Below are 16447 nucleotides of genomic sequence, written 5' to 3' on the forward strand. Positions count from 1 at the left end.
TATTAATTTTATGCACTACATGGTTTGCCATGCATCTGTGTGTTTTTCAAAGGCCTGCTAATTTATTCATTCTCAGCATCTGCCATATGCCAGGCACCATGCTGTCCACCTTCTTTTGTTGGCTGTAGTTGATAGGAGCTTGTTGTATTTTGTCCAGAGATGCTTTTATCACTTTTCATAGAATATTAGTTCTGTGTTGCTATTGAACTAAGTGCTAGAGATCTACAGAGAATTCAGTGATATGTTCCAGCCCCAGAGAGTTGACATTCCTGCATATCCATCACACATAAGTGCCATTCTCCTGAAGAGTCGTTTCTGAATATATATTGCTAATGTTTACTTCCTAAGAGTGCATTTTTAAAGTTAGTCTATGGCCAACTGGCCCATTAGAGACACATATCTCTTTCTTTTCTTTTCTCTTCTTTTTCCTTTGGAGTGGAATAGGAGAAGAAGACAAACCACTACTCAATAAGCATCTACTATGTGCCTGCACTTCTGTGAGTTTTATAGTCATTATCTCATTTTTTTCCGTAGAACAACCATATGAAAAGCCTTTCTTTACCTGGTTTTATAATCAAGTTAGCTAAAAGTCAGAGAGGTTAAGAAACTGACTCCAAATCCTAAGATTTGCAAAGCCTGAACCTGGGCTTCCTGACACCAAACCTGGGCATTTTGTTGCATACAATGCTATAAATCTACGGTTGATTGCATAGTTCCACCATTCTGGTCTTGGGCCCACACATACCCCCTCTCACAACATTATGGCTAAACTGGTTACATTGTACTGTCAAGTGAGAGAAACCTGACATTACCCAGTCAAATCTTTCCCTCTTCTTTATCAGAGAATTCAGGTCACTTTTACTCAGGACCAGTCTGTTGAGAAATTTTTCCTTTTCTTGATTGAGGGAAGCATAACAACAGTAAAGTTGAACAGACTCACCATTGAAGACACAGCAATTTAGCAAGAAATATGACTAAATGACTTGAACTGTATTCACCATGTGTCTTCTAGATTATGGCCCAGCTGCCATCATAAACATCTTCTTTGATGTCAAAATTCCTGGTATTTTACGTCAGTGCTTCTTCAGAAAGCTCATCCGTTTCTGGCCCCCTTGTAAGGATCTTGGACTCTGGGGATCTTGGTCTATTTGATGAGTACAGTGGTCAAGGAGAGCCAGATCAGACAGAAGCACCTGCCTGCTACCCACGGGGACACGAAGTTGTTAACAGCAGCCTGCACTCTGCTGGCTCTGCGACAAAGCAGGTGAGCTGAGTTGAGGTGGGTGGCGGGGGTGGGTGGCGCATAAGCCCGACTCACACCTGCTGTTGACATCAAACAGTCACATGTTCCTATGGTGCCTGTTGTTTATGTCAATGAAGGGTAAGCCCTGAGGTCAGGAAACTCAAGATTTCTCCCATCCGAATCTTCCTAGAGCAAAGATGGCAAATGTGCCATTTCTTTTCTTTCTTTCTTTAGAGGCATTCTAGGTAAGATCAGGATGCTAATGCTTTGTTATGTCCATTGCAAATATCTTCTCCCAAGATGGGACTTGCCTTCTCACTGTTTTCATGGAATCTTTTGATGAAAAGAAGTTCATATTCCATTTCACATTGATTGGTGGTGGTTGCCTGCAGCATAACTTTACAAAGAGTTCTGAGATCCTGGGCTGGCTCAGTAGGAAAGAGAACTATGATCTATTAGAAATGTCTGACAACCATGCAGGCCCCTGGGACTGTTGTTTTATAGCCCTGGAATAAACTAGCTAACTAGTCAAGTGGATTTCAGCTCACTTTCCTGCCAAAGTACCCATTGGATACAACTCTGGGAGCATGCAAATGCAATGATAGAAATTCATGAAAGAAGCAGAGATAGTGCAGACTTTCAGTAAATAGTAGACACAGACACACAGATCATTTCTCAGGGAGAAAGGTAGATTTTACCTTCCTAGGGGAGGTGAACTAAGCTCTAGATTTGAAGGATGAATAAGTTTAAAAAGTAGAACAAAAATTGTATAAGTTTTCACATATGCAAGACTAATAAGTTCTAGAGATTTTTTGTACAACACAGTGCATATAGTCATCAATATTCTAGTACGAATTTAAAGAATTAATATCAAGTTTTCTTACCAAATAAACATATAAGCAAATAAAACAAAAGGAACACAGGAAAAATTTAGAGGTGCAGGATATGTTTATTGCCTTAATATTGGTGGTTTTTTTTTTTTCTTGTTATTGTTTGTTTTGAGATGGAGTCTCACTCTGTCGCCCAGGCTGCAGTGCAGTGGCATGATCTCAACTCACTGCAAACTCTGCCTCCTGGGTTCAAGCGATTCTCCTGCCTCAACCTCCCAAGTAGCTGGGATTACAGGCACTCACCACCATGCCCGGCTAATTTTTGTATTTTTAGTGGAGATGGGGTTTCACCATATTGGCCAGGCTGGTCTCAAACTCCTGACTTCAAGCGATCAGCCTGCCTCAGCCTCCCAAAGTGCTGGGATCACAAGTGTGAGCCACCGCACCCAGCCATTGCCTTAATATTGTGATGATGGCTTCACAGGTATGTTCAAAATCATCACATTGTATACATTAAATGTGGGCAGTTTATTGTATACCAATTAGGCCTTGATAATGCTTTAAAAAAATCTCAATAAATAAAAATGGGCAGTGGTATAAACAGCATGCTGCATCCATGGAAATTCAAGCTGTTTTGTGGGCCAGGGTCATTTCAGGCCGGTGTAGCCTGTGATGGGAAGAGTGAGGCTGAAGAGGTTGCTGGGGTCTATGTCATCATGAGCACGCCTTCTCTATGTTAAAAAGTTGAGATCTTATTCTGCCAGTTATGGGGTTCCTGGTCTTTGTCCTATTTATTAGCATCAGGGTGAAATGTATGAGATTATAAAACAAGGCTTGGCAGACAGGAAAGAGAGAATAACAAGAACATGAGGCAGGACAGGCTTGGGAATTAGCGGGTGACGAGTTAGCAGCCTCAGCTCTTTCATCAAGGAGCTGGGCTCAAGCTACATGTTCGGCTTTAGCAGAAACTTCTATTTGAGGATAGAAGGATAGCCAAGAAAGAAAGTTGGGGGCTGAGCCTTTGAAAGATTGGGGATCATGGGAGTAATGGGTTATTAAAAGAGGCTTTGATCCAAGGGTTGGGGCAGCAATCTAGTTATCAATCTGGGAGCACAGGGGACAGGAAGGAGACTCAAGCTTAGACCAGTACTGGACCATCATGAGGGCAATTGTCCAGCACCTGGCAGAAGGTTGGGTAGCCAGAACAAAGTTGACCTGACACTCAGAACTTGCAGCTAATACGTTACCTGTAACCTTAGCAGAGCAAAGGGGCACACATTATGCCACTTCAGAGACCTGAGTTTCAATCCCCACCAGGCCCTTTGTGCCTACAAGGGTTTGAATACAGCTGGCTCTGCCACAGGAGACTGAGCAGCCGGTTCAACAGGATGAGAGTAGAAACTGGTGAACAGCAAGGGCAGAAGAGCCCCTCCAGCAGCGGGGGAGAACCTGCGGTTGTCTTGCCAGCTTTCTGCTCTGTGCTCTTGGCCTCTCCCTCATTCTCATAGCCAGGGCTTTTGGAATTGAAACAGAAAAGTGGGATTTAAGCAGTTCCAAAATGACAGTCCTAGGTTCACTATCAGGCAAATCTTGTGAGCTCCAGTTTTGATTAATACAGCATCTAGCCCACATCCCCAGCCTGTGTCCAAATGGTTCAGGTATTGCCCAGCTGAATGACCTTGGCCAAGTGTCAGGAACTCTCTGAACACCTAATTCATCATTTACAAAACAAAGAGAATAATTCCAACTTAATAACGGTGACATAAGGCTTTCTTGAGTATATTGGTGAAACACACATACCACCCACTACACATCTTTACTAAATGCTCAACAAACGTGATGGTTGCTACGGTGACAATGACGGTGATTATGATGCGTGCTGACCTCTTGTTCTCTGTGAGTCAGACCTTGGTAGCCTCCTTACTTGCTCCAATTGCTTCAGAGAGAGAAGTGCGGGTGTGCAGGATAGTGAAGGAGCAAGGCTCATGTGAATAGAAGAATCCAAGGTAAAGCAGGAAGAGAAATCCAGCTAGAGAAAGAGGTGGAAGTCAAAATAAATAGACTATTTTTTTAAATTTTTAATGGCTTCTTGGTGGCTTCAAGATAAAAGTAAGTATGCAATTACAATGCAAAGATAGTATTCAAATGGGGAGTTGAATGGGGAGTTCATTAGGTAAGTTGAGTTAACTCACAGGATTGATTCCTTTTCATGACATAAAACCATCTGTGTTTTGGGTAGTGTGAATTGAGAACTCCCCCTCGACCTTCTCACAGCCTGTGTTACTTTGTCTTTATCTTTGTCCCTGTATCATTAACATTTCATTTCACATATCAGATTTTATTATAATTTTTTATTTATCTCATTTTCCCACCAGACAATGAATTCTTCGGAGGTGAGCACTACATGTATATTTTACCTTTGTTTCTCAGCACAGGATAGACAATGAGGAGCTTTGTGTCTGGGAAAAGAATAAAAGTCAACTGTAGCAAAACCTCTCAGAAGTAGGATTTATAAACAGTTCTCAAAGGATGCACATGAAAATGTAATTTCTTGGGAAAGCGGCAAACAGAAAAGAATCAAACAAACCTCAGTTGTGTGTGGCAAGGATAAATACGCAATGCATCATCAATAGTATTTGTTGGGTGAATAAAAAAGCCTTTTAGCCAACAATATGTAAGCAGAAGAATGGAGCAGGAGTTAGAGAGAATCCTCAAGCAATAATGGAGGCCGCTGGAGAGGCAAGACTGCCAAAGGCTAAGTTATTGACCCAGTACTTTTAAAACTGCCTCCGAAAAGAAGCCTGAATGAAAGAAAATAATTTGTTCAATTAGAATGTATTTTTCCTTTGTGTTCCTATCTACTTCCTTCACAAGCTATTTTTGGTAAGTTTTCATTAACCTTCTAACAAAATGCCAATTAAAGCATCTTTTAATAGACTGTGTTTAGAAGACCGAATCCAAAGAGAAAAACGTGCTAGATCGACACTTCAGTGTAGAAACCAGATTCTTAATCCTACCTGGATAACAACTGACGTTCTCAGTTGTTTTCACCTAGGATAGCAATATATTTCATGAAAACACAAACTCTCCAAGCAGTAATAAGGAATACATAATAGTATACTAGTGCTGGGCTGACTTTCCTGCTTCATTTCCTGGTATCTATTTTTTCGTTTGTTTGTTTATTTTTGCCTTTTTCCACCAGTTGCTCTGTTAACGGTAATTTGTTTTCCACATATCGCCAAACAACATCCCGGGTTTGTGTTTATCATATAGCCTGACAATATACTCAAGTCTGTGTTGATGTTTGAATGTTTTGCATGATGTCAGCATTCTCCTATTTCCGGGAATATGAATTAAACCACACTGCACCTTTATGTTTGGATTGCAGGTGCTCTGGGTGGAGTTCCAGTTACATTTATGTCTCTTGTTGAGAAAAAAGCCCATAGTGAGATGAAGCAAAAGTTTAACTTGGTCCTACACACACTGATACAGTGTGGTTCTGTGTTCCCACCCAAATCTCAGGTCGAATTGTAATCCCCACATGCCAGGGGAGGGACCTGGTGGGAGGTGATTGGATCAAGGGGGTGGATTTCCCCCATACTGTTATCATGATAGTGAGTGAGTTCTCATGAGCTAGTTTAAAAGTGTGGCACATCCCCCCTTGCTCTCTCTCCTGCTCCACCATGGGAGATGTGTTTGCTTCCCCTTCACCTTCTGCCGTGATTGTAAGCTTCCTGAGGCTTCTCAGTCATGCTTCCTGATAAGCCTGTGGAACTATGGTAAGCCTGTGGAACTATTAAATCTCTTTTCTTCATAAATTACCCAGTGTGAAAATAGACTTTATAGCAGTGTGAAAATGGACTAATACAGACAACTTTTCAGATTAATCAGATTTTGGCTTTCCTTTTACTTCTGCACATCATGATGCACCCTATTCTCTCTGCATTCTGTTCCTCCTCCCTTCCTTGACTGTTTAATTCCTATCCATCTGCCAAGTATCCTTCAGACATCACTCCTCCATGTCCCCACAGCACCATGTGCTGACTTTGTGAGAGAGTTCATCCCACTGAAGTGTTATTAGGGTCACTTGTCAGTCTGTCTCCATTTAACTGTAAGCTAATGGAGGCCAGGTATTTACATTATTGACTATCATATCCCTACTAATAGAGGGACTAATACAATAAGTGCACAATGTATGCCTCTAAAATAAAGAAAATTTTAAAATAAGAACAGAGAGTCGTAAGAACAGAGAGTCAAATGAGCAGATACCTACATACACATTTTAAAAATTGATATGGATGGTAAATGACACATACATGTAAATAGAAAGATAATTAGAGGGATGAATACATAATCAATTGGAGACATGGGTAGATTATGGAGACAAAGCTAAGAGGAGGAGGGACGTGAGGATGCCAGGCCCAGGTTGCTCTCTCGTCTCATTGCTTTTTAATGTTTCATACCCTTCCCATTCAATTCTTTGGAAAGTCCTAAGCAGTGTTCTATCACATTCATATTGAATTAGCTGATTTTCCTCTCTACTCCCTTCATGAAAAGATGGACAACAAAATTTTTATTGCTGCTGTTGAATTTAATAAGCACTCAATTTTTCAAAGCTGTCTACAGCTGATCTAGTTTCCTTTCAAACTAGTATAAGAAAACAATGTTTTTGCCAGTTATACCTGACATAACATGTATGAGGTGTTTATGTGGTAGGAATCTATCTACTATACAGATAAGAAAACAAAAATGAGCTGTGTCAACAGGAATCGGCTTTAGTCGTAGCAGGGCTACAAGCGGTGGCTCATAGGGACAGAAGGGGTCTTTTCTGCTAAAAGAATTCCAACTGATGAATACAAGATGTTGTCAAGAAGAAATTCTCTGACACTCTGTTTGTGGCTTATATACTGTATGTTTAATGTGAAGAATGGATTACTCTTATTTCTGATTTCTAAGGTGAAAATTGACTTAGGCTCATTTGATGGAAAAACTCTCTAGCCTGCAGAGTTCAAAGTAGCAACCTAAGCCTAAAGGAAGTCCTGTTTTCTTTAGGAGTAAAATGTGGTTTTGTTTGGAGGGCTAAGATGCAAAATTGGGTTCTTTCTGTCATGGTGGCTGCCCTCCTAATCAGATATGGAATTCGGAGTTGGAAAAGTAAATAAATCCCAAGATAGGAGAGGAGTATGTGAGGTTAGTACAGCTTAAGCTTCACCATGTGTGGGACTGTGGACAAGTCATTTTTAGTTACCTTTGGTGAGAACTAAATCTTCGCCAAATATTCTTAGTGATTATCAGAATGTTTTAAGATCCTGTGAAGAAAACTAAACATATTAATGTTTTTTTTTCTTGAGAACTATAAATTTTGCTTTATGACAAATTATTATTTTGTGGTCCAATATCCCCAACGAGGCATGCAGGACCCACATTCTTCTAGGTCTTCTCCTCTTCCTGTCTCTTAGTTGATCTACTATTCCTCCTCTTTCTCTCCCAAGCTCTACACACAGGTTTCCAGTTTAGGTGTTACAGAGGTATCAGTTTATTCCTTATAGACAAATTCTTAGGAGTTGCTGTAATTTGTTCATAAACCTGGGTGAAGTAAATTGGCTGTAAATATTTATACTGGAGTATGGTAATATTTAAAAAGAAATGCAGAATATTAGCATGCCCACTCCCAAGCCTCACCACTTCTTAAATATAACACGGCTAAGTTGCCCAACCTCTCCTGGTCTCGGGTTTCACAACTGTGAATCAAGATGCACCTGATTGTTTAAGTTCTTATAAATATTCAATGACCTAATCCAAAGAAAGTTTGTATCCAAGTGTCTAACATATAGTAAATGCTCAGAAGATGTCTGGTATTATTAAAATAAAATTGGAATTTGTCTTACCTGCTAAGGATCAGTGACAGTGCTGCCCCTGTTAGTTTTGTGTTTCATTGGTTTCCTGTATCTCACCTAGTCAAATATACTTCTTAAAAAATTCTGAATATTATCAGTGCCTATGATATGTATAGAACAGGAAGACACTTGAAACAGGAAATATGAGCATCATATCATGCATTTCATGTAGTGAGGTAGTGTCCTCCGCAAACCCTCTGACACACAGTCAAAGTCTAAGCTTACCAGCACGGCAACAAAGACGACTCGCAGTCAACTGTCTTCAGCTTCAATTTCTGTTGCTTCTCTCCATGAACATTCTCTACATGAGCTGGCCAAAAATACGGCTCCTCAAGCATCCCTGGTTATCTGCTCATGTACTCCTTCATGCTAGGAGCATTTGGCCAGAGTGATCTTTTTGAAATGGAAGACTCATGTATTGTTCCTATGAGTCAGATGGGAAGCTGATGGAAAGTCTTCAGCAGAGAAAAATACAAAGTGATTGCAGTGATTTACGTGACTCTACAGATCCTGGCCCTTGTGGGTATCACCTCCCACCTCTCTCCTCTTCACTGGCTGCACTCCAGCCATATTGGTTCCCTCACTTTCTTCACACTCAGTAAGAATGCTCTACCTCAGGGCCTTTGGATATTCTGTTTCCTCTCCCTGGAAATGCCTAATCCACAGGTTTTCACATGTCTCCCTGCTTTTTTCCTACTATGGGTGGCAGGTGGAATGTCACCTTCGCAGACAGGCTGTTTTCTGTTTGCACTTTATTACATAGCAACACTTCCTTTTTCTGTTTCAGTTTCCTTATGCTACTTTATTACTTTTTTCATAGCACATCTCTCCACTAGACAAGTTTGTCTTTATTTTTTTTTGTTTGTTATGTAAGGTCCATGAGAACATGCAGTTTGTCTTATTTTATCTTCATTGCCCAGAATAGTACATTGGGTAGTATTAACCATTACCTCAGAATGACTGAACCCCCCACCAATCTCTCTAGTGTTGTTCACAGTTTCCCCTTGTCTAGAATTCCTTGTTACTGTGTTTAAATTTGGCTCAGCTTTTTTCAGCTTACTGAAATCTATCATCTCTTTGAATCCTTCAGTGAACATCCTGGTCTATAGCGATCATCTGTCCCCCTACATTTCTGGAGGAATAAAAAAATTACTTGTCAATTATCATCTGTGACTTTGTATGTGCAAAGTAGGTTGTTGGTTAACTAAATATGTCCTGGGGTCAGATTGCCTGGCATCAAATCTTGGCTTAGCCATTTATAAGTTGAGTGACCTTGTGCAAGTGACATAGCTCACCTGCCATTCCTTCACCTGTCAGAGAGAATAGGACTAGTGCCCATTGCATTCATTTGCTGCATGACTTAAATGAATTACATTCATCAAAGCACCATCCCTGGCACATATAAGTGCTCAGTCAACGTTTGCACTGATTTTTATCACCTACATACGTTGTGTCCTCAGCTAGATCAAAAGCTCTGTTCTATGTGCCATAACATCTGGCAGAGTCTTCCACACAGCAGGTGCTCAATAACTCTATTGACTTTTGGTAAAATTATTTCCCAAAAGAAATGTCAGAAGAAATGCTTAGAAAAATTATGCCAAAGCAATTATGTTTGTAAAGCTGTTTTGGGACTTAGAAAGGGTAAAGGAGAGTTTCAAAAGAAATTCCCTTTACATACTCAGTTGGAAAACATTTTCTAAGCATGCACTAAGGGCTAGCCATTGTGCTCCGTGCTCTAGAGATTCAGTGATGAAAATGGCATGGGTCTTTTCTGTAAGAGTTTGTGGGGACAAATATGTGAGTGAATGGCTGTAGCAGACTGTGAAGAGGGCTGAAAGGGAGGTGTGTGCAAAGCATGATTGTGTCACAGCAGTCATTTATGGATGGGGGATATACTGGTTAGTTGCTTTTTCAGGTTGACTTAGGTAGCCTACATTTCTGTTTCTGAGTGCCACAGGAACAATTTTGAAAATGAGAATGGTGTTAAGATTGAAAATGAAATAGGGTCCCCAGGGAATAAGAGCAGAAGTGGTTTGGGGAGAATATACCAAAACTGTGTAAAACAAGAAGCACAGATTGAACCAAAATTGTTTATTTCTTTAGGTTTCGCTATAACCTAGAAAAAAACATTCTGAAAACAGCACATTGACTGACTTAGGATTTGTTGCCTTATTGTTCTAGCATGTTGTTAATTAATACAATTGTTTCTGTCTTCAATGTTCTCTAATTGCAAGAATAACATGAAGATGGCATAAAACTGTAGGGTAACTGTCAGGGCCATGAAGAACAAAGCATGTTCTGGCCTCCAAGACCATGGTTTATGCCACCTGTTCTCATCTGTCTGCTCCTACCCATTATTCTGATTTCTGTCTTATCTGACAATGTCTTTCAATGACAAACACAAAATTAAGATAGGTTGAAAATGTAATTCTAACTATCACTTTTAAGAGATAAAAGAAAAAATAGTCATCTTTTACTTGAGAATTTCCCTGTTCACAAGTAAATTGAGTTTTCCGTTAATCTTTGTACATGTGTGGCTGGTGTGCCTACTGTTAAATTGATACAAGATCGAGATATAAAATCAATTACATTTCTATATACTAGCAATAAACAATATGAAAAGTAAACTAATAAAACAATTCCATTTACCATAGCATTAAAAAAGATTAAAATACGAAGAAATTAATTTAACAAAAGAAGTGCAGTACTTATACATGAAACTATAAAATATTACTGAAAGAAGTTAAAGAAGAATCTTTAATTTAGGGAAATTAAAGAAAAATCTTTAATAAAGGGAAAGCTATTTTATGTTCATGCATCAGAAGACTTAATATTGCTAAAGTGGCAATACTCCCAAAATGGATCTACAGATTCAATAAAATCTCTATCAAAATCTCAGGTAATTTCTTTTGAAGAAATTAAGCTGATTATAAAATCTATATGGAAAATCAAGAAGCCCAGGTTGGAAGAAAAAATTCTAAGTACAAACAAAGTTGGATAACTCACACGTTTTGATTTAAAAACTTACTATAATTCTATGGTAATCAAGATAGTGTGGTACCCGCATAAGAATGGAAACGGAATAATGGAATAGAATCAAGGATGCAAAAATAAACTCTTACATTTATCACAAAATTAAAAAATTATTCTTCAAAGGACACCAGCAAGAATGTGAAGAGGCAAACCACAAAATGAAAAAAAATATATTTGTCAATTATTTATCTAGTAAGGAATTTGTATTACATAAAAAAAATTTAACCCAACAATGAAAAGGCAAGTAACCCAATCAAAAAAATGAGCAAATAATCTGAATAGACATTTCTCCAAATAAATATTAAATATTTCTCCAAGGAAGATATACAACTGGCCAATAAACACACAAAAATAATGCTCAAACATCATTACTCATTAGGGAGATGTATATCAAAATCACAGTGAGCTACCACTTCACACTCATTAGGATGGTTAAAATAAAAAAGACAAGTATAAACAAGGATGTGGAGAAAATGTTAAGCAGAGTTATCACCTACAAATTCCATTTCTGGGTATAAAACACTTGGACATAAATGTTCATAGCAGCATTATTTGAATTAGCCAAAAGTGGAAACAACCCAAATGTTCATCAGTTAATGAACGGACAAACAAAACATGATATATCCATATCAGGGAATGTTATAAAATCATAAAAGTGAATGAAGTACCCATGCATGCTACAACATGAATGAACCTTGAAAACATGTAAAGTGAAAGAAGCTAGTCACAAAATATCACATATCATATGAGTGCATTTCTATGAAATGTCCGTAACAGGCAAATTGATAGAGTCAAGAGGTAGATTGGAGGTTGTTCAGAAGAAGAAGTTAGGGGAAATAGGGAGTGACTGCTAATTGGTATGCAAATTTTTAAGGAGTAATGAAATGTTTTAAAATAAAATAGTCATAATTGCTGCACAACTCTGAGTATACTAAAAATCACTGGATTGTACACTTTGACACAGTGAATTTCCTGACCTATAAATTATACCTCAATGGAGCTGTTATTTCAAAACCCTACATAAATTGAGTTGAAAACAGTGGCAGCATTAGAATCCTAGACTCCTAAGATCTGAATGAATCTTGAGCATCTTCTAGGACAATGATCTTTAGTTTGCTTGAATCCTCTCCTGAAAAATGTTTTCATCTGTGTTAGTCTCACACCAAACACAGAAATCATCACTATTCTTTCTCTGGATGAGTTTGTTTGCGTGTTAGAAAGCTTAATAGCTGCTATTATCATTGTATTATTACATTATATTTTTATAATACATTGCATTTTGTTGTGTTTATTATGACCTAGGCACAAAGTGCTTTATATCACTAAGTATTTAATATCTGTGTCATAAATTGGTTTTGAGGTTATGGTGGGCTCCATTTTACAGAAACAAAACTGAGGCACAGGAAGTAAAAAAAATTCAAAGTCACATAGCTCATAAAAGAACTTGAGCTGTGTTTGACTTCACAGGCTACTTTTAATTAGTATTTCATATTGGCCTAAATCTAAACTAAAATGTCTCCTTGCAATTGCTAATCCTTTCTTCCTGACTCCTTCATGTCACCTGTAGAAGTCTATTCACTTACAGGAAAATGTTTTCATATCCCCTTAAGTCTTCTACACGTTGAGTATCTGGATTTACATCACTTCAGTCAAGGGTTTTCAAATTATGGTCCTGAGACCTTTCCTACATTTGTCTGAAAGTGCTGTGTACAGAGGTCAAGAAATAAGATGCAATTACTCCCAGCTGTGGTGTCCGAGGCACCTTGAAAAGAACCTCTTGCTCCTTCCAAACAACCATAAAAGTTAGGCAACATTTTGCATATTTTACCAATGACAGCATTGAACGCAGAGAGGCTGAGATCTTGTCCAAGATTACACAGCCATAAAGTAATGGACCCAAGATTTGAAACCACGTCTGGTTGTATTTGTTACTACTGACTTGAATTATTTAATAGACTAGAAATTCTCCATTTCCTCAACATTGTAGACACACAAAATCAACTACATTAGCTGGAAGGATCCTACTGAAGAACTAAAATCCTCCTAGCAGCTGGAGGCTGTAAATCTTAGGGCTGGAAGTTAGTGTGAGGCCAAGCTTATTAGTCATAATTAGAAGTCCTTGACGTTTCAGAAAGGCTCTTTGTTTGTTGAACTGGACACTTTCTCTTGAAAGGAATAATGCAAATCTTTCAATTTATTTTATTTTATTCTGTTTTTCCTACCACAGTGAGGTAGTGTCTGGGTGAGAACATTCCTTTGCTTCTCATTTCTTCTCCCAGAGCACTCTTTTCATAGAATGTTTTCTAACTTGGCAGTTATTTTGATTAGAGTATAAAATTCGCCTTTTATGCTGAAGGATATTTCTTCCAAAAGCTTCTAGAGTCATTGCAGCTATTTGGCAGCAGGTTGAGGATGGGGAATGTGTACCCACCCTTGATGAGGAGGCCCAAACCTTTGGCTGCAAGCACTGGTAGAATCCAGGGAGTGGCTAGCAGTTCTTTTTACGTGCTAGGCCACTGGCCACTGAAGGTATAAAGAGGGCTTTATTTTAATGAGGCAGCTGGTAGGAGGGCTGCCTAAAGTCAAGCCATGGCAACAAATAAGACTGTCAGAAACGGTAAACAAATTGCAGCCCTTTTCCAAAGACTCTCAGAATTGCCTGGGAGGTGAGTCAGCCTCCCCCATCCCAACAAAGGAGACTGTGACCCAAGGGAATTTCATCTGAGGGACTACTGTCGGTTTGCATTTTTACTTTCAAAATGAAAAGTGAGGACCTGAGGCCTTAGAAAAGGATGGCGATGCAAGTGTGAGCGGCTGCATCTCACTTCTCCAACGGGCAACTGTCCTGCTAGAAGAGGAAGCAAACCCAACCACCAGTCAAACACCTTGAGGGCTGGACTCTCATTTAGGGACTTTGCACACATCATCTTTGTTAATATCCATAGGAACCTTTGGTGGCAGCTAATCTTCACCAGTATGTGTATATATATATATATATATATATATATATATATATATATATATATACTTTCTATATAAAAAGGTCAAATATTAAGAAATTGACCCGGAATTTGAATTTAGACCCGTGTTACTCCAGGCACATGCCATTATGTCTCGTAGCCTCAACAGAGAATAGAAGAAACATTTTATTTGACAATTCTGTTAGAGTTCTTGGCACAACTTAACAGCTAAAGAAACAGTTCAGGTTCTAATGTGAAAATTATTTTTTCTTGGTTATCTTTTTTCTTTTCCTTTCTGAGGCTCCTGATTTAACCCATTAATGGGAGGTAATATGTTATCTATTTAGCACCACTGCTTGATTTCATTCGTTTATTCACTGAACAAGCACTTACTGAGCAAACCAGATATGTTTATCAGAAGTCTGGATATAGCAGTAAAATTGTAAACAAAGTGTCTGACCCCACAGATGATGTATTTTAATGAAAGGGAACAAATAATAAAACAATGTTTCAACAATACAATGGGAGTTAGTGCTAAGTGCTTCGAAAATATAGAGTAGGGTTGTTAGGGAGACAAACAGTATGCCTACTTAGGTCTGCTGGTCAGAGGAGGGTTCTTTGAGGCAATAACATTTGAGCAGAGCCCTGAATAAAACTGTACACCATACAGATATCTGAGACAACATTACAGGTGGAAAAACCCATTAGTATCACTTAAGCAAATGTTCCTGTAAAGGAAGGTTACTATTGGAAGCATCAATATCCTTTTAACAACTTTGCATGTTGGAGAATCTTTGTTCAGTAGATGAAGGTCTCGGTACCATGCTAGTAGTACCATGGTGACAAGATGACTCTACAGCTACTCCAGAGAACCCAGCAGTGACCCACAGAAGTGAGTTTAATCTGATGAATGGGAAAAAAATCCTTGTAACATGGATTATTCTGGAAAAGGGCCTATGTTTTTAATAAAAAGTCATAATAGATTTAATAAAAATTTTAGGCATTATGGGCCTTAGACTGTCTTTCACAACAACTCAACTTTATCATTGAAGCAGAAAAGCACCCGAGACATAGGTAAACCAATGAGTTCCACTATGATTCAACCAAATGGCACCAGCACAGGCTGGTTGGGAACTCCTCCCCTGGAGTTACACTATTTGAAATCTGGACAGATGTCTGCCCTTACATGAAAGATGGCCAACTGTTAGGTTTTTTTTTTATTTCTTTCTGGTTCTTCTCTTTGCTCTTCTCTCTCTGCCTTCACTGCCTGCTTCCTGCATCGATCCCTCCGAGACCTCATTTGGTGCTTTGCCTGTGCCATGGGCTGGTCAACCCATTTATCAATCACGTTACAGTTCTATTGAAATTAAGAGCCAAAAGGTTCTAAGTTAGGAAAAACTGTGTAAAGGGACAAAAGGGAAACATAAGTCAGCCACCAAGATAATTTGTCAATGCTTCAGAACATGAACTTTCTCAGAGGTATTCTGGAAGCTCTGGGATCTTTGTCTTTTCCTGTGTTGTTTGCTGAAATCTGGAGGGCTCAGGATTCTGGGTAAGGAAAATGAGATAGGACTGTAACATGAAAACCCATTTAATTGGATCCTACTAACTAAAGCCTCGAAATAACTGTTACACTTTGCTTTCCTCCACAGATTGATTTTTCTGAGAACAAAATAAATATCCACAGTGAGTCACAAATGTAAATGTATTGAGTGCCCAGTGTATGGAGCCCTTTCTCCAAGACCTCGCTGCCGTAACTACAAACACAACTGAGAACTGGTGATTTGAAGATGATTCTTGGGATAGCGGGCTAGACGGCACTTCACACTGGCTTTTGGGGCCACATAGGGGTGTAACATGTTATCACTCTGCACAACCCCAGAGGGTACCACACACAACCCATTTGACCAAACATGGCAGTCCTGAAAGGAATGATGATTGAAAGCCAAGACTGAGCTTTGGCAAGGAAACCACCTCTGGATTACCAACTCATTGTCTATAATGTAGTGATAGCATCTACCTCTTAGTAATTTTGTGAACATTAAATGAATAAAGCATGAGAAAAAGCCTACTTCTGTGCTTGGTACATAGTAGGTACTCAGTAAAACATTTTTTCTTCCATTCAGAAGCAGATAAATGAAGGTATGCAAAACAATAGTTCATGACAAAGAAATTGGTCTCAGAAAATTTTATGTAAACCACAGAAAATCGGGAAAAAATAGATTTGATACCTTTTCTCCTAGATATCCAGAGGCAGTGGGATTTTTTAGTTTCTGTTACCCACAGATATGTGTTTCCTACAACTCACTGACACCTCCTTTCCTCACTAAAGCAAAAGTCCTCTTCCCCAAGCACTCTTGCTAAGTGAAGCTGGACTGTATTAACTTCAAAGAGTGAATCCTTTCACTATATTCATGATCTCTTATGGTATTTTTAGATGATGACCACTTACTATACAATAAACTGTTGGTAAATTGCAATACA

The 16447-nt window shown here is 38.9% G+C and overlaps 1 long non-coding RNA gene across 1 annotated transcript; it reads left to right on the plus strand.

The window, feature by feature from the left end:
• Window positions 1-3969: 3969 nt before the first annotated feature.
• On the plus strand, window positions 3970-16033 carry LOC129035862 (uncharacterized). Its single transcript, XR_008502359.1, has 3 exons — window positions 3970-4182; window positions 4449-4956; window positions 15616-16033. It is a non-coding gene; the product is annotated as an uncharacterized LOC129035862 (long non-coding RNA).
• The last annotated feature ends 414 nt before the right edge of the window (window positions 16034-16447 follow it).

The sequence above is a fragment of the Pongo pygmaeus genome, chromosome 3, assembly GCF_028885625.2.
Source record: "Pongo pygmaeus isolate AG05252 chromosome 3, NHGRI_mPonPyg2-v2.0_pri, whole genome shotgun sequence".
NCBI classification, from domain to species: Eukaryota; Metazoa; Chordata; class Mammalia; order Primates; family Hominidae; genus Pongo; species Pongo pygmaeus.